The 22,343-nt window shown below is 43.2% G+C and overlaps 1 long non-coding RNA gene across 1 annotated transcript; it reads right to left on the bottom strand.

The window, feature by feature from the left end:
• Window positions 1–10,018: 10,018 nt before the first annotated feature.
• On the bottom strand, window positions 10,019–22,136 carry LOC142760728 (uncharacterized). Its single transcript, XR_012883377.1, has 4 exons — window positions 22,060–22,136; window positions 12,634–12,669; window positions 11,488–11,777; window positions 10,019–10,178 (listed from the first exon to the last, which is right to left on the bottom strand). It is a non-coding gene; the product is annotated as an uncharacterized LOC142760728 (long non-coding RNA).
• Window positions 22,137–22,343: the final 207 nt, after the last annotated feature.

Genomic DNA, 22,343 nt, shown 5'->3' with positions numbered 1-22,343 from the left:
GCTGGCCATGAATATACGTGACAGTGCATCAGCCTTAACATTTTTAGACCCAGCCCTATAGGTAACCACAAAGTTGAATCTGGTAAAAAATAACGCCCAACGAGCTTGTCTCGGGTTTAGCCTCTGGGCAGATTCTAGGAAAACCAGATTCTTGTGGTCGGTAAGGACCGTTACCTGGTGCCTAGCCCCCTCCAGGAAGTGGCGCCACTCTTCAAATGCCCATTTAATGGCTAAGAGTTCGCGGTTGCCAATATCATAGTTACTCTCAGTGGGTGAAAACTTCCTGGAGAAGTAGGCACAGGGACGGAGATGGGTGAGGGACCTGGTACCCTGGGACAAGACAGCCCCCACTCCCACCTCGGATGCGTCAACCTCCACGATAAATGGCTCCATTTCGTTGGGCTGAACCAGCACCGGGGCCGAGAATAAGCACTTCTTAAGGACCTCAAAAGCCTGGACAGCCTCAGGAGGCCAGTGGAGGAGATCAGCACCTTTGCGAGTGAGATCCGTAAGAGGCTTAGCGATGACCGAGAAGTTAGCAATAAACCTCCTGTAATAATTAGCGAACCCCAGGAAGCACTGTAACGCCTTCAGGGAGGCAGGTTGGACCCATTCCGCCACAGCCTGGACCTTGGCGGGGTCCATGCAGAATTCATGAGGAGTGAGGATTTGACCCAAAAATGGTATCTCCTACACCCCAAACACACATTTTTCGGTCTTTGCAAACAGTTTGTTTTCTCGAAGGACCTGGAGCACCTTCCTGACATGCTCAATGTGGGAGGACCAGTCCTTGGAAAACACAAGTATGTCATCAAGGTACACTACAAGAAATAACCCCAGGTAGTCTCTTAAAATTTCATTTATGAAATTCTGGAAGACCGCGGGAGCATTACATAACCCAAAGGGCATGACGAGGTATTCGAAATGACCTTCGGGCGTGTTAAACGCAGTCTTCCACTTATCCCCCTCTTTGATGCGGATAAGGTTATACGCCCCCTGCAGATCAAACTTAGAGAACCATTGGGCCCCCTGAACCTGATTAAAGAGATCAGGAATCAGAGGAAGGGGATACTGGTTCCTTACAGTGACCTTATTCAAGCTTCGGTAGTCAATGCATGGCCTAAGACCACCATCCTTCTTCCCTACGAAGAAGAAGCCAGCAACTACCGGAGAAGTAGAGGGGCGAATGTAACCCTTGGCCAGGCATTCCTGGATATACTCTCTCATGGCTTCACGTTCGGGACAAGAGAGATTAAATATCCAACCCTTAGGGAGCTTAGCTCCTGGTACCAAATTAATTGCGCAATCATATTCTCTATGAGGAGGTAACACTTCGGAGGCCTCCTTAGAGAAAACATCGGCGCAGTCCTGAACAAACTCAGGTAGCGTGTTCACCTCCTCATGGGGAGAAATAGAATTAACAGAAAAACATGACGTCAAGCATTCATTACCCCACTTGGTAAGGTACCCAGAATTCCAGTCAAACGTGGGATTATGCAACTGCAACCAGGGAAGGCCTAAAACCAAATCGGAAGATAATCCCTGCATTAACAGTACAGAGCACTGCTCCAAATGCACGGAGCCAACAAGGAGTTCAAAAACAGGGGTATGCTGTGTAAAATAACCATTAGCAAGAGGAGTGGAGTCGATACCCACTACCGGGACAGGTTTAGGCAAATCAATCAAAGGCATAGCTAGAGACATAGCAAATTCCACAGACATGATATTAGCAGAAGACCCTGAATCCACGAAGGCACTGCCGGTAGCAGACCTACCACCAAAAGAGACCTGAAAGGGAAGCAAGATTTTATTACGTTTCATATTTACGGGAAATACCTGTGCGCCCAAGTGATCTCCCCGATGATCACTTAGGCGCGGAAGTTCTCCGGCTGCATTCTTACGCTTAGGACAGTTGTTCACTTGATGCTTGTCATCCCCACAGTAGAAGCAGAGACCATTCTTCCTGCGGAAATCTCTACGTTGTTGGGGGGACACGGAGGCCCCGAGTTGCATAGGTACCTCCGAGTCTTCCGGGGAGGAACGAAGCAACGGAACCTTGGGAGGCATCATGGGGGAGTCAGAGGAGAAAACATCAAGACGTTCAAGTCGTCATTCCCTGAGACGTCGGTCAAGTCGTACTGCTAAAGCCATAACCTGGTCTAGGGAGTCAGAAGAGGGATAACTAACTAGCAGATCTTTCAGGGCGTTCGACAGACCCAACCTAAACTGGCACCTTAAGGCAGGGTCATTCCACCGAGAAGCTACGCACCACTTCCTAAAGTCAGAGCAATACTCCTCAACAGGTCTCTTACCCTGACGTAAGGTCACCAGCTGATTCTCGGCAAAAGCAGTCTTGTCAGTCTCGTCATAGATGAGTCCGAGAGCAGAAAAGAAAAGATCAACGGAGGAAAGTTCAGGGGCGTCAGGAGCCAAGGAAAAGGCCCATTCTTGGGGCCCTTTCTGGAGCCGGGACATAATTATACTCACCCGCTGGCTCTCAGAACCTGAGGAGTGGGGCTTTAAACGAAAATAGAGCCTACAACTCTCCCGAAAGGAGAGAAAAGTCTTCCGGTCCCCTGAGAACCGGTCGGGCAACTTGAGGTGGGGTTCAAGAGGTGAGGTGAGGGGGACTATTATGGTAGCATCAGGCTGGTTGACCCTCTGAGCCAGGGCCTAGTCCTGTAGGGAGAGACCTTGCATTTGCAGAGCCAGGGTCTCAAGGGGGTCCATAGTGGTGTCAGGGACCAGGGTAGACTAGGTATGGGCTTGTGATTATGTAATGACGGGGGTGGGGATACAGACAAGTGAGCCCTAATCTACCCACCACTCAGTCGCTGACTACTTGCAACGACCCGCCCTAGGCGACGGGGTACAACTGGGCAACGGTCCCTACGCTCAATAAGTGCACGACAGACAAACAGACAAACAGACAAGGGTACACAGAGCTAGGGGGAGAAAGGGGCAGTTGCCCACGGCAACACCGTGAGCAACAAGAGAAGTGAACGAGCCGAGTCAAACCAGGAGAGTACGAGGTGCCAAACGCAGAGCAGAAGAGTAGTAAACAAGCCGAGTCAAACCAGGAGTGTACGAGGTACCAAACGCAGAGCAGGAGAGTAGTCAGCAAGCCGGGGTCAATATGAAGCAAGAACAATGGTACAAGAAGCTGCAGCAGGGCCAGGAAACCAAACGAGAAGAATCACAAGCAAAGGAGGAACAGGAAAGGCAGGTATAAATAGACAGAGGGCGGGAGCTAGCTCCGTCTGGCCAGGCTGTGATAGGTTCTCCCACTCCTAAGCCTGCCACCCTGAGTGGTGGAAGATGGAGTCAGTCTCACAGACATAGAAGCAGGTGCAGACTCAAGGATGGAAAATGTGTATTGTAAAAAGTAACAATATACACATGTATTACATTTCAGATCTCATTGGCCTTATGTTTCTCTAGAAGGCGGTACTGCACATAAAAAATTAACAAAATAAGTACAGATAATCAGGGCCGCCATCAGGGGGGTAATAGGGGTACTGGTGTGAGGGGCCCGGCCAAACCTAATTGAAAGGGGGGCCCGGCAACTGCCGCGACTTGCCATTGGTAGAAAAAAACGGGCCCCTGCAATGGGGCCCGTTTTTTTCACCACAGAATGTCGTGAGCTGCGGGCCCCCCTCTCTTCATGGGGGCCATCGAACCGCCCGCGCGCGCGCACAAGGAACCTCCCGCGCGCGCGCACAAGGAACCTCCCGCGCGCGCGCACAAGGAACCTCCCGCGCGCGCACAAGGAACCTCCCGCGCGCGCACAAGGAACCTCCCGCGCGTGCGCACTCGCCCACGAAAGCCCATTTTTTTTGCAGCGTGTGGATGAGATTTGTTCATATCTCATCCCCTCTGCTGCGACTGTGATATGCTGCGGATTCTCCACAATAAAATGTGTTGCATAAAATCCGCAGTGTTCATGCCTAGTGTGTTCCTACCCTAAGGCCGGATTTACATGAGCGTGTGCTTTTTGCGCGCGCAAAAACGTGGCGTTTTGCGCTTTCAAAAGGTCCATAACAGCTCCGTGTGTCAGCAGCGTATGATGCGTGGCTGCGTGATTTTCACGCAGCCGCCATCATTATGACACTCTGTTTGTAGCACGTGGTGCTTTTCTGTTTTCATTCATAGCTTATACTGCTGCGGAAGTGCTGGGCGTGATATTCACGAACCCATTGACTTCAATGGGTGCGTGATGCGCGAACAATGCACAAATATCGGACATGCCGTGAGTTTTACGCAGCGGACTCACGCTGCGTGATAATCACGGACAGTCTGCACGGCCCCATAGAGTAACATAGGTCCGTGCGCGTTGCACGGATGTATTACACGTTCGTCTGAATAAGCCCCAACAATAAGGCCCAGTTCACAGAGTTTTTGGGCCTTGATATTGACTCGGACACTGCGTCAGAATCAGCACCAAACAACTTCCAAAACCGCCTCCCATTGATTTAATCTGAAATCAATGGGAGCCAGTCGCGGAAAAAAGAAAAAGCAGCACGTCCTTTCTTGCCGTGGTTCTGCCTCTGACCTCCCATCTAAATCAATGGGAGGCAGAAAATGCATTTTTTCGCTGCGTTTTTTGTCTGCTGTCCTCAATCGCCGCTGGCAAAAAACGCGGCAAGATAGTGTGGGCAGGTCAAAATCTGCCTCAAAATTCGGTGCGCGGTTCCAGGCGGTCGCCGGTGCGCATGCGCGGGAGTTTTCGGGTGCGTGCGATCAGTCGCACGGGCGGCGGTGTTTGACGGCCCCCATGACGACCCCCATGCTACCCACGGCCGCCATCAGGGGGGGTATTAGGGGTACTGATGTGAGAGGCCCGGCCAAACCTAATTGAAAGGGGGGCCAGCAGCAATATTCTTTTGGTGAAAAAAACAGGCCCCATTGCAGGGGCCTGTTTTTTTTCTAACAAAGGCAAGTCGCGGCAGTTTGCCGGGCCCCCCTTTCAATTAGGTTTGGCCGGGCCTCTCACATCAGTACCCCTAATACCCCCCCTGGGTACCATGATATAGTGCTGGACGGAGTACCGTTAACAGGCGGTGCCACGGTAGGGGGGCCCAGAAAATTTAGCTGTAGTAGGCCCTGAAATTCCTGATGGCGGCCCTGCAGATAATAAACACAATTCCGACGCATTTCCCCTGGTAAAATGACAGGTTCATCAGGGAAACACACAATTAAAAAGACAAAACACAGATTGCCACCTGGATAACTTGTGCAACCTGACAGAAAAGCTGAATCAAGGAGCTGTTATTGCAGAACTTTTCGAGATATGATGAATAAGCTTTATTTAATGAATACGCCAGACTCCTTCTTCTCAGTGCGTTGCAACGCTACATTGTTTTAAGTGTAAGTTCTCTAAAATCCCTAAACTACCAGACAGAAGTGACTGATAGGCTTACTCTCCACAGTATTTGTGTCTCTCCCTTCCTCCAGAGGGTGCTTCCACACTTGTTTCGGATCAGGCAGGGGTGATGAATTAACGTTTAATGCAAAACAGTATTTGGCTTAACAGGGGTTAAAGTAGCTTTTAAAAACAAAGCCGGCTTGTCCCGCAGCAGTCAGTTGTTGTCACCGGGGAAAGCTGCGTTTACCCACTCATAATGTGCATTACATGGCGGCCATTCAGGCGAATGATGTAATCCATAGATGGACTGTTATAGAGCGGCTCTCTGTTCCGGCTCATAGAGAGGGTTCCAAGCAGAGGGCCCCCTCTCTATGACATCCATATACCTCACTAGGGCATATGGATAGAATACAACCCCTTTATAGGAAACATTTTAACATGACTTCAGAAAACACAACATAAAACAAGTGTAATAATAGCACTTTCTGTAGCTGAGTAGTATATACATATCAAAAAAATGAGTCATACGAGATATAATTTGATATATAAAATATAACGTAACACAATATTATATAAAGAATAGCAGTAGTTGTCATTCGGTCTAACACTATTATTAATGTGGCATGTACTCATATCAGCCAGCAGGGCACCAGTCCCTAACACATTGTGGAGGCTTCCTGGTGTTTTAGACATGCACACAGGGAAAATTGCAACTTGCTTTGTTCTCTGGATTCTGCCCATGAACAGCCCTCACATCTAGAACAAAATAAACCCAATTAAGATGATCATGCTCATTAGAAGCTTTTGGTCCTAAGTGGCACTGCACCTTTGTATGCAAACAACAGCCGTTGTAAAGCAAAACAAGTCAGAGAGAAACAATCAGAGAGATTTTAACACAGAGGAACAGATGGAAACAGATAATACAAATGGAAAGTGTACACACAAACTGTGTTAGAGCTTGAGCAGAACACAGAAAGGTCAGCCCCAATCTGTGGGAACTGGATCAAAATGTAAACATGCAAATAATATGCAAACAAAGCTCGCAATCTGCCGTAATGCCGTAATTATCTTTGTCTTGCTCACAACGAATCGCATCTTGTTAGAATAATCTTTGCTAATGTGAAACCCATATTTTGTTCTGGAGCCTCGTAAGATTAATCAGCATGAGAGCCGCTAAGGCAGCAAAGTGGTGTCGGATTTTAACCTTTTCATCTCTGTGAATGGTGTCAGAAAATATTCTAATACATTCCATTTGCTTATGTAGCTCTGGTATTTCATTGGCCATGTAATTGCTTCCTTTCCATTTCTCCACCACAAGGGCATTATCATATGCATGAAAATGGACCCAACTTTCCGATCCGTCGAAAGATAGGACATGTCCTATCTTTCCACGGATCACTGACAGGACCTGGCTGGCACACATGGTCGTGTGCATGAGGCATTAGAACGTTGCAGCGCTTGCAACGCACTTAGAGGAATGAGTCCATCGTATTCATGAGCAGCCGCAATCAAGTGAAGACACCCTTCAGTTACTTGTCCAGATCCCAATTAATTATATCGATATACCGGAGAGAAGTAAGAGACACATAGACGTGTTTTGTATATCCACAATCCTTCTCTGTTTTATTGTTAGTACGCAGTTATAATCATAGCTCACAAGTAGGGCGTTGGCTCGAGCTGAGTCAATCATGAGTAAGACAAGGTTCTCATGGGAAGCATACAACAATGCAAGATCAACACTAGATTTCTCAGAAAGTCCCAGCATAATTTTATTTTTACAGAGAAACAGATACTTACAAACTAATACCTGCAAATTTGAGTAGCAAACTGATAGAAAATGGAGTCACATAAACATATTTTACTCACTTTCACACACTCCAATCTATTATTGTGCGAAGCAAAAGAGCTGTCAATCATCGGCGGCTGGGCATGGGAACCCACAGCTTACGAATACTCTGGATTCCTTCCTCTCAGTGCGAAGCAAATGTTGCAATGTTCTAAATGTAAGTTCTCTATAATCACTAAGCTATCAGACATATGTGACAGACCGCTGAAATCAGCATGTCTGACACTACTTTATGCCGAGACTGCAGCATAAAGTCACTGACGGGTTCCCTTGAGGCCTTATTTAGATACGCGTGTCCGTTTTGCATCCACAAAAAAGGGAGCTTATTTCATGCATTCAGTTCTGTGTGGCATCAGTGTGTTTTCCGTGTGGCGTCAGTTTTTCACGTCCGTGCTTCTGCACTTCCTGGTTTTTTGTTTATTCTTCTCATCATTTCTTTAGCAAATGATGCATGAAAAAAGGACAGTACATGGATGTTTGGATGAAACTCACTGCATGTCCTATTTCGGTCCATTTTTGCGTGACATTTATGGGCCGGGTGGCACGAGCCCCCTCATGCCCGGTGGTGTGGCTAGCATCGGAGGGGGCCCCGGTGATAGTGACAGCAACAATCACTTGTATCTGCATCCTCAGGATGCAGACACAAATTAATACTATAGGCTGCAGGCCACGTTAGACCTGCAACCTATAAGGTGCTGGGAAGACTCCCTGCGCATGCCGGCATGATGACATCATTGCATCACACTGGTCTGCTCAAGCGTCCCACTCGGAGGCTGTGCAGCGCTCCGGCTGTCATAGGAACGGGGCAAGGTAAGCACAATGTTTATTTTTTTGGGAGGGCTATGTGGCAATATACACAGGGGATTGCTTTGTAGCACTATATACAAGGGGAGGGCTGTGTGGCACTATATACAAGGGGGGCATGTGGCACTTTATACAAGGGGAGTGCTGTGTGGCACTATATACAAAGGGGGGCTGTGTGGCACTATTTACAAGAGGGGGGCTGTGTGACACTATATACAAGGGGAGGGCTGTGTGGCACTATATACAAGGGGGGCTGTGTAGAACTATATACAAAGGGGGGCTGTGTGGCACTATATACAAGGGGGCTGTGTGGCACTACATAAAAGGGGGATTGTGTGTCACTATACACAAGGGGGGCTGTGTGACATTATTTACAAGAGGGGAGGGCTGTGTGGCACTATCTACAGGGCTCGGTGTGTGGAGCTATCGACAGGCGGTCTGTGTGGTGCTATCTACAGGAGAGTTGTGTGGCGCTATCTACAGGGGACTGTGTGACGCTATCTACAGGGGTGCTGTGTGTAATTCTGTCTACAGGGGGATGTGTGTGGCCCTATCTATAGGGGTGTGTGTGTGTCATGCTATCTACAGGGCCTGTGTGTGGCGCTATCTAGGGGGCACTGTGTATGTGGTGCTTTACTTTACAGTGTTTGGCACAATTAATTTTAGGTGCACAGTGTTTGGTGCTATTTTATTAAGGGGCACAGTGTATGGTGCTATTATATTTAGGGGCACAGTGTGTGGCACCATGATAATTTTGTCTTAGTTTATAGTTGTGGAAATGTTGGAAAAATGAGGAGCCAAAGACATCTGAGTGGCGAATTCTGCAGAAAAGGGTCATGGCGGAGGAGTCGTCATGAAGTCTGGACTGGATGGAGAAGAAAAGAGGAAACAAAATACTAGAATCTGAGAAGTCGTCACCAGTGAGTGAGTGGCTTTATAGAGAATCTGTCACCTCTCCTGACATGTTTATTATAGGAAATCCTTATTTCAGAAAAAGTCTTTGTGCAGTCCAGGACTGATAGACAAATGGGTATTACTATTCCTCTCATCAGGAGGATGAATCCCTGCACAGTGTGATACTGTCAGTATGTAGGAGGGACACAGCCCTTTGACAAGGGGAATCGTAACACCCATTTTTTAATGCTTGCACAAAAAGGTAGTGTTAACAATTGTGACGCCGTTGCAGGGCAGTGGAGAAGGTGGCCCAAGCTTGGGTAAAAGCACACGGCCTATGGTCTACTTAATCCGCCATTGCCTACAGCACTGTCCTAACCCAAACCGCATCAGCGTTATGTAAGAGCTTGACAGGCAACAAAATTATTCAGTTAACAGTATGGAATACATGTGCGCCTAGGTAAGATTCTCTGGGCTCACCCATGCACTGAAGTCTTGTCTGTTAACGCCTGGAACAGGCAATGATTTGGTGTCCGGTCTTATCGTAGTAGAGGCAGAGACATAGAATTCTATAACTAGCTTGTTCAGTTGTAGGAATCATTACCCTGATCTGCATGAGTTCCCAAGCAGATTATTGCACCATCCGACATCCCTTCCAACCCTGACAAGAGTCTCATTGCGGCAGTGGCTGGCAGGGAGAGACGGCACTGGACCACAGAGAGGTAAGTACATTACATCAGGACTTCCCTTTCCAGAGGAAATGCATTGTTAGTAAAAGGGGGAAATTGGCCCATGGGTCCTGGAAAGAGCATCAAGGAAAAAACAAACAGCAGGCCCTTCTTTTCTGACTGACAAAATGCAAAACCATATTTGGGTGCCCATGTTAATCGTTGTTATAGTGCCTCCTGTATTCTAAGTACTCCACAGATGACAAAGATGCATATGTAATATGGAAATATTTACTAAAAGAGTAGCTATTACCCTATGTTTTACACAAAGGGCTAATAAAGTAGGAGGTAGGTTTGATATGAAGAATTACTCTTAGAGGTTCCCTAACTAAATTATGTTCAAGTCTATTGTTTACCCTGTAAAACAAAAGACACTGATAGTGTAGAAAACATTTCTTTATTTGCAGCATTATGTCACAGTCATTTTTTTAGACATTCTTGCTGATTTCTGGAGGCAGGAGGATCTAGCATCTTGGAGCATGAAGACACTTGTGGAACGTCACCATCTTTGAAGGTATGTTCTGTCAAGGATGATGAAATTCTGGAAAAATGATACACTTAGTCTGATGATCATTATAGTACTTGCAGCTGTCATTACATAGTTTGTACGGTTGAAAAAAAAAAAAACACATGTCCATCAAGTTCAACCAAGGGATGGGAAAAGGGAAAGGAAAAATGTCTTCTTTATTAAAAGGATCGATGGAGGTCCAGAATGATGAGGAGAAGTGGAAGGAGCTTTAGATGATGTGAAGACGGTAGTCAGTCCAGCCTTACATATCGCAACCAGGGCCAGACTGATAGCCAAGCAGCAAAAACATAGTGGAGCAGAACAGCGAGGCTCACCTTTCCTAGGGCTGATTAAATCCCTAGCACAGGTTGCAACAGTGATCTCTTACAACATACAGTCCCATGTGCAAAACATCACTTCCCTACTTTCAGCCCGCTCTAAAATACAGTCCCATGCAAAAAAAACTCCCTTCAGCCCCCTCAAGCATACATTGGTATTTCCAAAACATCACTCCCCTCCCTTCAGCCCCTCTAGCATACAGTTCAACATAAAAAAATATATCACTACCCCCTTCATCTTAATTCAAGATACAGTCACATGTGCAGAACCTCACTCTTCTCCCTTCAGCCACCTCAAAAATACAATCCTATGTAAAAAACATCACTTCCCTCCATTTAGTCCCCTTCAACAAACAGTCCTATGTTAAAAAAACATCACTCCCCTCCCTTCAGCCCCTCTAGCATACAGTTCAACATAAAAAAATATATCACTACCCCCTTCATCTTAATTCAACATACAGTCACATGTGCAGAACCTCACTCTTCTCCCTTCAGCCACCTAAAAAATACAATCCTATGTAAAAAACATCACTTCCCTCCATTTAGTCCCCTTCAACAAACAGTCCTATGTTAAAAAAACATCACTCCCCTCCCTTCACCCTCTTTCCAATATACAGTCATATTTGCAAAATATCCTTCCCCTCCTTTCTGCCCCCTCCAACATACAGTCCCATGTGAAATCATCATTCCCCTCCCTTCAGCTATCTCCAACTTATAGTGCCATATAGAAAACATCATTACCATCCGTTCCCCCCTTTAAACAAATACAGTTTTATTTTAAGAAAAAAATCACTCCTCTCCATTCATCCCCTTTCTACATCCTTCCCTTCAGTCCCCTTCAACATACAATCCCATGAAAAAACATACTTTCCATACCTTCAGTCCCTTCCAACATACAGTCTTATTCTGAAATCCCTCACTCCTCTCTCTTCATCTGTATACACGTGTAGACACACTGCCGCTGCTTCCTGTTAAAAACATTATTGTAATGTGGGAGGCCCTACCTTATCCCAAGAGGTCCTAACCGTTGCTGTGATATCATATCTAGCAGGAGCATAAGCGAGACTGCAGGGGTAGGGTAACTGACCCATGCAGAGACAGGTCAGAGAGGAAGTGGAGGAGCTATAGAAGTCTGACGGGGATGAGTAGGAGAGCGGCCCACTGGAAACCATGGCCTATCCGACATTTGCCAGAATTGCCAGATGGAAAGTTGAGTCCTGATTGCAACTTTTAATGAGATGGGCTGAAATTTGTTCTAATATTTCTCAATTTTCAGGTCTAGAATAGTCAGATCCTATTTTAGAACGAAACATTTAAAAAAAGGAAAAAAAAACATAGAACAATCTGGAAATAATAAAGACCATTTAAAAGAGACAACAACACAAAAACAAATACATAAAGACCCAATAGAGACCAGACTGTGACCCCCACACATAGAAGAGTCTTACCCCAACTATACATTTTTTCCATTTATTTACATAAAACTGTTGACGCAATCATTGCCAAAATATATTAGACTGAGGGTTTTAAATGGGTATGTCAACTAATACCTGCCCAGTAAATTTAGCCAGATCCAAATCATAGGTTATATCGATATATCGGAGAGAAGTAAGAGACACAAAGACCATGCTTGTATACCCAAAAATACTTCTCTGACTTTATTGATAAAAACAATTAAAATAATATTTTTCAAAAAGGGAGTAGACTTGATTTCAGCCAATCGTTTACAATGTGACGTTAGCTCTGGTTCAGCAAATAGCATACAATGAGAAGATGTTCATACTGAGCCAATCACAGGCAAAAAAGCTTAAATGTAAAACTATAATTCCCATGAAATGCTTACGTCAAGCCAATACCTACAATTGAATTAAACCATTTCTCAGGCAAGAATACAATGTTATCTTCCGGTCCGTTCAATTTCATGAAAGACCTTTTTATAAAGTTACAAGTACAAGGTCAGAACATACATTCTTGTAACAGACTCAGATAAGAAACAGAGGAAGTCAGAAAGCTTAAACAATCCTAGCACAATTATATTTTTTTAAAGGAACAAATGACTTCTTAACCATAAAATGGATGCCAGATATACAAGATGGATGCCACAAAATGGAGTCACTTAAACACATTTTAATCACTTTCACAAAACTTACCAAATCTTTCTCCTGTTCTCCAAACAAAAGTTTCATCTATGGAAGAGTATTCATGAGAATTTAAGATGCTATCAAAATTCTACCATAGATGATATTAAAGATGGTGTTATAGATGATGCTATTATAGATGTTATTAGAAATGGTGTTATAGATTGCTATTATAGATGATATTAACACTTTAACAAAATGTCACGTACTGGTACGTGGCAGCCGTTAAGGGGAAGTATGGAGCGGACTCACTGGCTGAGCTCACTCCATACACAGTGGGTGATGGCTGTGTTATACAGCCGACACCTCACTGCAATGGGCGGAATCAAAGATCACTTTGATTCCGCCCGTTTAACACCTTAACCCCTTAATGACAGGCCTATTTTAAACCTTAATGACAAAGCTATTTTTTACGTTTTTCCATCATCGCATTCCAAGACCTATAACTTTTTTATTTTTGCGTCGACATAGCTGTATAAGGTCTTGCTTTTTGCGGAACAAGTTGTATTTTTTTAATAGCACCAATTTGAGGTACATATTATTTATTGATTAACTTTTATGAACTTTTTTTGGGGGGGAATATAAAAGAAATTGAAATTTTGCCACACTTTTTTGCATCCTAAATCTACGCCGTGTACCGTGTGGTATAAATAACACAATAACTTTATTCAGCAGGTTGTTCCGATTACAACGAAACTACATTTTTATAGTTTTTGTATGTTTTAGTACTTTTACACAGTCTCCATATTTGAAGAGCCATAACTTTTTTATTGTTCCGCCGATGCAGTTTTATGAGGGCTTTTGCGGGAAGACTTGTAGTTTTTATTGGTACCAGTTTGGAGTAGATGCAACTTTTTGATCACTTTTTATCACATTTTTTTAAAGTCAGGATTCACAGAAAACAGCAATTTTTCCATTGTTTTTTTTTGTTTTTTTTTACGCCGTTCACCGTGCGGGTTAAATAACGTAATAGATTTATAGTCGGGGTCGTTATGGACGCGGCAATACCAAATATGCGTAATTTTTTTATTTTATTTTGGTTTTTTAATAGTAAAGCAGTTTGTAAGGGGAAAAAGTCGGGTTTTTCATTTTTTTTTTCACTTTTTTTTAAATTAACTTTATTAAACGTTTTTTTTACTTTTTTACTAGTCCCACTAGGGGACTTTAATATGTGATTCTCCGATCGTTATTATAATACACTGCAATACTTTTGTATTGCAGTGTATTACTGCCTGTCCGTTTAAAACAGACAGGCATCTGCTAGGTCATGCCTCCAGCATGACCTAGCAGGCATTCGCTACGGGCAGACCTGGGGGCCATTATTAGGCCCCCGGCTGCCATCGGAGACACAGACACTCGGTGATCTTATTGCCGGGTGTCGGTAGGATGAGAGGGAGCTCCCTCCCTCTCTTCAAAACCACTCAGATGTGGTGCACGCTATTGAGCACCGCATCTGAGGGGTTAAACGGGTGAGATCGATACTAAATTCGATCTCACACGTTACAGCAGGGACGCCCCCAGCCCTCAGCAGCCTCTAGCATCTGAGAGCAGGAAGATTTGACAACTCCCTGCTCTGTTTACTTATTCCGATGCAGCGACGTAAAAATTATATTGCATCGGAATAAGGCCCGTTAGTGACCAACGTAGAAACACTATGGGCCGGTCACTAATGGGTTAAATTCCGCAGTCAATCACGACCGCAGCATTTAAATTGTTAGGATCAGGGGGCACCTACTCAAACACGCCATTGTGGCCCCCTTGGCACGATTGGCCTTTTACAGCGATTGTTATGGCAGCCTGGGGCCCAATAAAGACCCCCGGGTCTGCCATCTTTGTACTCCTTTGAAGCCATGCCTCCGGCAGAGCTTCAAAGGAGACTGTCAGAATCACAATATACTGCAATACATTGTTATTGCAGTACATCATGCAAGCGATCCAACGATAGCTGCTTCAAGTCCGATAGGGGGACTAATAAAGAAAGTACAAAACAGTTAAATAAATATTTTTGTTCCAAAAAAATAAAATATTAAAGGTTTAAAAAAATTACTTTTTGCCATTTTTTTCCCTAAAGCAATGTTAACCCCTTAGTGACCAAGCTTGTTTGGACCTTAATGACCAAGCCAAATTTGTCAAATCTGGTATGTGTGACTTTATCAGAGAATAACTCTGTGAAAGTTTTGAATATCCAAGTAATTCTGACATTGTTTTTTCATCACATGTTGTACCTTATTTTAGTGGTAAAAGTAGACTGATACGATTTGCGGAAATAACTTAAAAAATTGAAAAATTGAAGAAATTTTGTAAAAATTATCATTTTTCCCTATTTTTAACTGCAATATGTCACATATGTACACACATACTGTACAATTTTTTTTATTAAATATATATTTCCATCTCTTTACTCTATTTTGGCAGCACTTTTGAAAAAAAAAATATTTTTTGAGCAATTTAGAAGACTTACAATTTAAGTAATAATTTTATAAATTTTGTAGTACATTTTGTTTTCCTGCACCAAGCCAGGTTTTCATAGGCTCATAGGTGTCAGAATGGTGGAAACCCCCACAAATACCCCATTTTGAAAACTAGACCCCTTAAGGTATTTATTAAGGGGTGTTGTAAGTATTTTGACCCCACAGTTTTTTTGTAAGAATTCATGCAAAGCAGGCATAAAAAAATATAATTTAACTTTTTGCATAAAAGTATCACTTTGAAGACCGATTTCTTTGTAAAGCGACCATGAGAATGAAGAAACACACCCCAAAATCTATCACCCTGTTTCTCCTGTTTTCAAAAATGCCCCCATTGTGACCCTAATGCATTGCCTGGACACACGGCAAGGCCCGAAAGGGAGGGAGCACCCGGAGGCTTTCAGGACTCATATTTTGCTTGAAAATGTTTTAGGCCCCACTGTACATTTGGAGAGGTTTTGAACTACCAGAACGATAGAAACTCCCCATAAACGACCCCATTTAGAAAACTAGACCCCTTAAGGTATTTATCTAGGGGTGTAGTGAGTATTTTGACCCCACAGTTTTTTGCTAAATTTAATGCATAGCTGGTGAAATAAAATAAAAAATCACTTTTTATATAAAAGTATCACTTTGAAGACCGATTTCTTTGTAAAGCGACCATGAGAATGAAGAATCACACCCCAAAATCTATCACCCTGTTTCTCCTGTTTTCAAAAATGCCCCCATTGTGACCCTAATTCGTTGCCTGGACACACGGCAGGGCCCGAAAGGGAGGGAGCACCCGGAGGCTTTCAGGACTCATATTTTGCTTGAAAATGTTTTAGGCCCCACTGTACATTTGGAGAGGTTTTGAACTACCAGAACGATAGAAACTCCCCATAAACGACCCCATTTAGAAAACTAGACCCCTTAAGGTATTTATCTAGGGGTGTAGTGAGTATTTTGACCCCACAGTTTTTTGCTAAATTTAATGCATAGCTGGTGAAATAAAATAAAAAATCACTTTTTATATAAAAGTATCAATTTGAAGACCGATTTCTTTGTAAAGAGACCATGAGAATGAATAAACACACCCCAAAATCTATCACCCGGTTTCTCCTGTTTTCAAAAATACTCCCATTGTTGCCCCAATCTGCTTATTAGACGTGTGGCTGGGCCAAAAAGAGAGGGAGCACCCTTTGGCTTTCAGGGCACAATTGAATAAATTCTAGGCCCCATATCATGCATTTAGAGGCATTGAGCTGCCTGAACAAAAAAAAAAAAACACGCAGAAATGACCCCATTTTAAAAACTAAACCCCTAAAGGTATTCATCTAGTGGTGTAGTGGGCATGCGGACCAAAAATTTTTAAAGGAGGAAATAATGGGTATCATTTCAGACACTATGGGTATATAATGTTTTCTTCAAACTCTTATTACGTTTCCACATGAAATAGAGGAGACGTGGTAGAAGGTTATTTTGTTAGAAATATGCCACATTAATAAATTTGTGCGGCACAGAATAGAAGTGAAGCCGTGTATTCATAACGGATTCATGTCGCTATAGACGTATTTGCCTGTACTTATGACTATGGCTTGCTGAAGAAGCAGTTGGTGCCATTATGATGTCATTGTGGACAGAATTCTGTCCTAATATAAAATCAGTCAGAGAGGAAAAAATAAACTGTACTGGAGTGACGGCCAATATCTTCAAACAAATGGAGGAAAATGTATCCAACTATGTTGCAAACTCGAGTCTGTTCACTAGATAGAAGAACACCTGCAGGGCTGTCAAGACAAGGTTTTTTTTTTTCAGTGACTGGTTGTACAACGTATCTTTAGCTCCATCAATCCTTATGAGGGACGAATGTGCCAAGTGACACGGTACACCATAACAGGCCCCTGCCCGGCAAGGTAGGAACCGCTATGTGCACAAAACAACCAATCACCTACAGAATATATAAAGGGACAGTGTCCAAAACCATCTATATTAACAGTAAAGGATCACTAATCCCCAAAATGATGTCAGTATTTCCAGAAGAACCGTAACAAAGCCCATGGTGTATTGATAAGGAACAGCTCAATTATTAGAGATCCTCCAAATAAAAAAAAAGATCATGCCCATATCACGGTACAGAATTAGGAATGTAACAGCTGTATGTGGCAGGACATAGTCATAAGAACAGTCAAAATAAAAAAATTGTGGATGTGGGATTTTGTACTGGACAATTAATTCCAGCACTTGATCACCCACAAATAAATAAAAAAAATCATAAGGGGTAAAATTAGTTTCACGGTCTGAAAAAAATGTGCTCTACAACCTCTCCCACAAGAAATAATCCCTACTTGGAAAGCCCACGAAGTAAAAAGAAAATATAAAGAAATTGACTCCCTAAAAAGGCCCCCAACCCATTTTTTTTTTTTTTTGTGTTAAATTCTAGTAATTTGCAACCGTGTGAAAGGTTTCGAAACAGGGGTAGTTACAAAGGGCTGGTTTTGATGGACACATGGGGAAATAAAAGCGGGTATCCCTCCTCCTGCCATGCTTGCTACATACCCTACACCTTTTTTGGGGATATTTTTGGGTCTCAGTGGAGGGAATAGGGTGTAAAAAGTGGCGCTCTGAAAGCCTGCGCACATCCTCAGATTCGCAGGATTGTGCCGGTATAGTGGACTCAAAAAGGAGATGCTCAATGACCTTCTCCTGAAATTGAAGGAAAGTGAGCGTTCCTTGGGCTTTTTTGAAAATAACAAAACTGTTATAGGTAGCAACCTGGATGAGGTAGATTGCTACCTTTTTGTACCAGGCCTTATTTTTGCGCTTCACCAGGTAAGGCTGAAGCATCTGGTCGGAAAGGTCTACACCCCCCATAAATTTGTTGTAGTCTGTTACACAGACAGGTTTCTGCTTTGCAGTGGTAGCCCCCCTCTCCGTAATTGCCACAGTGGTGTCCGTGTGTACGGTGGACAGCATGTAGACATCCTTCTTGTCGGCCCACTTCACTGCAAGCAATTCCTGACTTGCAAGGGCCATGGATGTTCCTTTTCCCAAACGCCTGGACACCAACTGTTGTGGGAGTCCCACTCTGTTCTTCCGTACTGTCCCACAGGCCCCTGTATTTGCAGCATGGAGGGCTTTATAAAGGGCAACGCTGGTATAAAAATTGTCTGTATAGACGTGGTACCCCTTGTGCAGAAATGGCTCCATTAGGTTCCACACAATTTTGCCAGAGGTGCCAATAGTTTCTGGGCAGCCTGGGGTATGAATTTGGCAGTCCCTGCCTTCATAGATTTTGAAACCGCAGGTGTAACCCGTTGTGCTCTCGCACACTTTGTACAATTTCACCCCATATCTGGGTCGTTTGGAAGGGATGAATTGACGAAAGGAAAGACGCCCTTTGAAGCTCATGAGCGATTCATCTACAGACAAATTTTTAGTGTACAACTTTAAAAATAAATCATTTAGAAGGGTGATTAATGGCCTTAATTTATTAAGCCGATCATAGGCTGGGTCACTTCTTGGGGGGACTTGGGAATTGTCAGTAAAATGCATGAATCGCATTAGGGCCTCATAGCGGTTTCTGGACATCACTGCTGCAAATACAGGGGTAGCGTGGACAGCACTACAAGTCCAGTAGGAACGGACAGAGGGTTTTTTAACCAAACCCATATTGAGGGTAATGCCTAAATTTTTTTTTATTTCTGGGACACTTGTGGGGCTCCACATTCTGGAGTACATAGACGCAGGCTTTTGTAGAACAAACTGCCTAGCATACAGATTAGTCTGCTGGACTATCAAGTCTAGGACCGTATCACATATAAATAAATTAAAAAAATTATAGGGGGTAAAATTTTGGACGTCGACACTAATTCCTGGGGTCGCTTCAAATTGGGGTACTTGGGGGAAAAATGATAGTGCAGGATCCCACATCACGGGAGGGACTGCAACACTCGGCCCTGCACTTGACACCTCTACAGCGACTGACGTATCCACCACCATAGGACTACGGGGTTCAGCGGTGGAATTAGAATCGTCACTGTCACTGTCTGGAACAAATTCTGAAGCGGTGTCTGTTTCGCTTTCAGAAGTGTCGGAACATAGCAAGGCGTAGGCTTGCTCTGCGCTGTACATTCGCTGAGACATATTTTATAGATATGTGTATGTATATATATATCTATATATATCTATATATATATATATATATATATATATATGCCCTATAAGTCCTAACCCTAAAGTAAACCTAAAATGCTAAAAACGACACAAATTTTATTTATTTTTTATATATATATTTTTTTTATATATTTTTTTTTTTATATAACAGACGTAAAATTAATTCTAAACGGCCCTAAACACGAACGCTAAACTAGCCCTAACCCTAAAGTAACGCTAAACTAGCACTAAACCTAAACTAACGCTAAACTAGCACTAACGCTAAACTAGAACTAACGCTAAACTAGCACTAACGCTAAACTAGCGCTGATGCTAATCTAGCGCTGACGCTAATATAGATTTTATATATTATATATATATATATGTGTATAAGAACGATGATTTTTTTTCACTTTTTCTTTCTTCACAGCACAGGACTTAGACTGATTTCTCTCTCCTCTCAGAACAACTACAATGGGAGGAGAGAGAAACACAGCCCATGTCCTGGCTGTGTTATGAAAATAACTGTCAGTGATCTCTGTGATTTTGTGGTTTTATCACAGAGATCACCTGATCAGGGACCAGTCACAACGGTCCCTGATTGTTGCTGTGCCAGATGACGACACAGGTAAGATATGCAAAGCGCACTCGGGCGCCATTTTGGGGGGGGGGAATCGGACCGTGGGGGGGGATCGGACCGGGGGGGGGAATCGGACATGAAGGGGAATCGGACGGGGGGGGGATCGGACGTGGGAGGGGGGCGCACTAATTACCCGTTCTCTCTCCTCTCTAAGGAGTTATTCCATGAGAGGAGAGAGAAATGGCGATTATCTGCCGCTTTAGCGTGAACGCCGTGAAATAGCGATTCACGGCGATCACGTGACCAGAGACCACTCGTTATGGTCTCTGGTCGTTGCCCCGAACTCTCAGCTACCTCCGGTAGCTGAGAGAACAGAGCTCAGATCTTTAATTTCGGCGCTACTTTAGGCTAATGCGATCACGTTAAAAGGCGTCGCATTAGCCTAAAGCCCATTAGTGAGGAACGTAAAAAGGCGTACTGTTGGTCACTAAGGGGTTAAAAAAAGTTAAAGAGGCTCTGTCACCACATTATAAGTGCCCTATCTCCTACATAAGGAGATTGGCGCTATAATGTAGGTGACAGCAGTGCTTTTCATTTAGAAAAATTATCTATTTTTACCACTTTATGAGCGATTTTTAGCTTTATGCTAATGAGTTTCTTAATACCCAAGTGGGTGTGTTTTTACTTTAGACCAAGTGGGCATTGTACAGAGGAGTGAATGACGCTGACCAATCAGCGTCATACACTTCTCTCCATCCATTCACACTGCACTAGCGATATAGCTATATCGTTATGTGCAGCTACATACACACAGTATAACATTACTGCAGTGTCCTGATAATGAATATACATTACCTCCAGCCAGGACGTCATGTGTATTCAGAATCCTGACACGTCTGAATCTTTTCTGTGAGATTACCAGCAAGGGAAATGTAATCTTGCGAGATTATGATGTAAACGAGATTACGTTTGCCTTGCTGAAAATCTCACATAAAAGATTCAGACGTGTCAGGATTCTGAGTACACATGACGTCCTGGCTGGAGGTAATGTATATTCATTATCAGGACACTGCAGTAATGTTATACTGTGTGTATGTAGCTGCACATAACGATATAGCTATATCGCTAGTGCAGTGTGAATGGATGGAGAGAAGTGTATGACGCTGATTGGTCAGCGTCATTCACTCCTCTGTACAATGCCCACTTGGTCTAAAGTAAAAACACACCCACTTGGGTATTAAGAAACTCATTAGCATAAAGCTAAAAATCGCTCATAAAGTGGTAAAAATAGATATTTTTTCTAAATAAAAAACACAGCTGTCACCTACATTATAGCGCCGATCTCCTTATGTAGGAGATAGGGAACTTATAATGTGGTGACAGAGTCTCTTTAACATAACTGGAATTGCCACGTCCATAAAAGTCAGAACTATCACAATATAGCGCTGTTTAACCCGCTCGGTGAACGATGTAAAAAATAAATATATAAAACATGCAGGTTTATGTTTATTGGTCACCTTAGCTGTCCAAAAAAAAGGACTAAAAAGTGATCAAAAAGTCGCATGTACCCCAAAATGGTATCGGTAAAAACTACAGCTCACCCTGCAAAATGTAAGCCCCCACACCTCTAAATTGATGGAGAAATAAAAAAAGTTATGGCTCTCAGAATATGGCGACATAAAACATTTTTTTTTTTAGCAAATAGTTTTATTTTAAATTGGTAAAACATAAAACAAAACATATAAATGTGGTATCGCCGTAATCGTATCAACCTGTAGAATAAGGTGAATATGTCATTTTTACTGCCTAATGGATGCTGTAAAAACAAAGCCCCCGAAAAAATGGTGAGATCGCTGTTTTTTGACGATTTCACCCCACAAATAATTGTTTTTCAGATTCCCAGTACATTACGTGGAACAAGAAATGATGCCATGAAAAACTACAACTTGTCCCACAAAAAACAAGACCTCATATGGCTATGTCGTCGAAGAAATAGAAAAGTTATGGCTTTTGGAAGGCGGGGAGGAAAAAACAAAAATTAAAAACTCAAATGGCCTGGTCTTTAAGGGGTTAAAGATTATGTTATCATAGGTGGTATTAATGTTGTTTATAATGATGATACCATAGATGTTCTAGATGATACTATTGTTGTTCTCTTAAAAACTGTCCCGAAGAAAAAAATAATAATTTCGTTTTGTGTTCACATATTTGCAGAACAGTTCAGTAATGAAAATATAATTACTGCAAAGCACTGACCTCTATGGATGGTAACGGGCCCGGGCATCAGATGTTATCAATGATCTAGGAATAGAAGACAAATGTACAGTGAAGAGATAAGACTGACACATTTGTCAAGGTGTGAGACATACCTATTGGCCTGATGATGTCATAATATGTTAGAACTATATCATGACACCACAGGAAGCATGTGCAAATAGACCACACCCAGATTCTAGTTGATGTAAACACTGGAAGTGTGTACAGGTGCTCCATGCCTAGATTGTAGAGTATTACATCACAAGAAGTATGTTCTAATGCCA

The sequence above is a fragment of the Rhinoderma darwinii genome, chromosome 4 (genome assembly GCF_050947455.1).
Source record: "Rhinoderma darwinii isolate aRhiDar2 chromosome 4, aRhiDar2.hap1, whole genome shotgun sequence".
NCBI classification, from domain to species: domain Eukaryota; kingdom Metazoa; phylum Chordata; class Amphibia; order Anura; family Rhinodermatidae; genus Rhinoderma; species Rhinoderma darwinii.
Note: the sequence above shows the minus strand (reverse complement) of the source record. Positions and strands in the feature narration are given on the sequence as shown.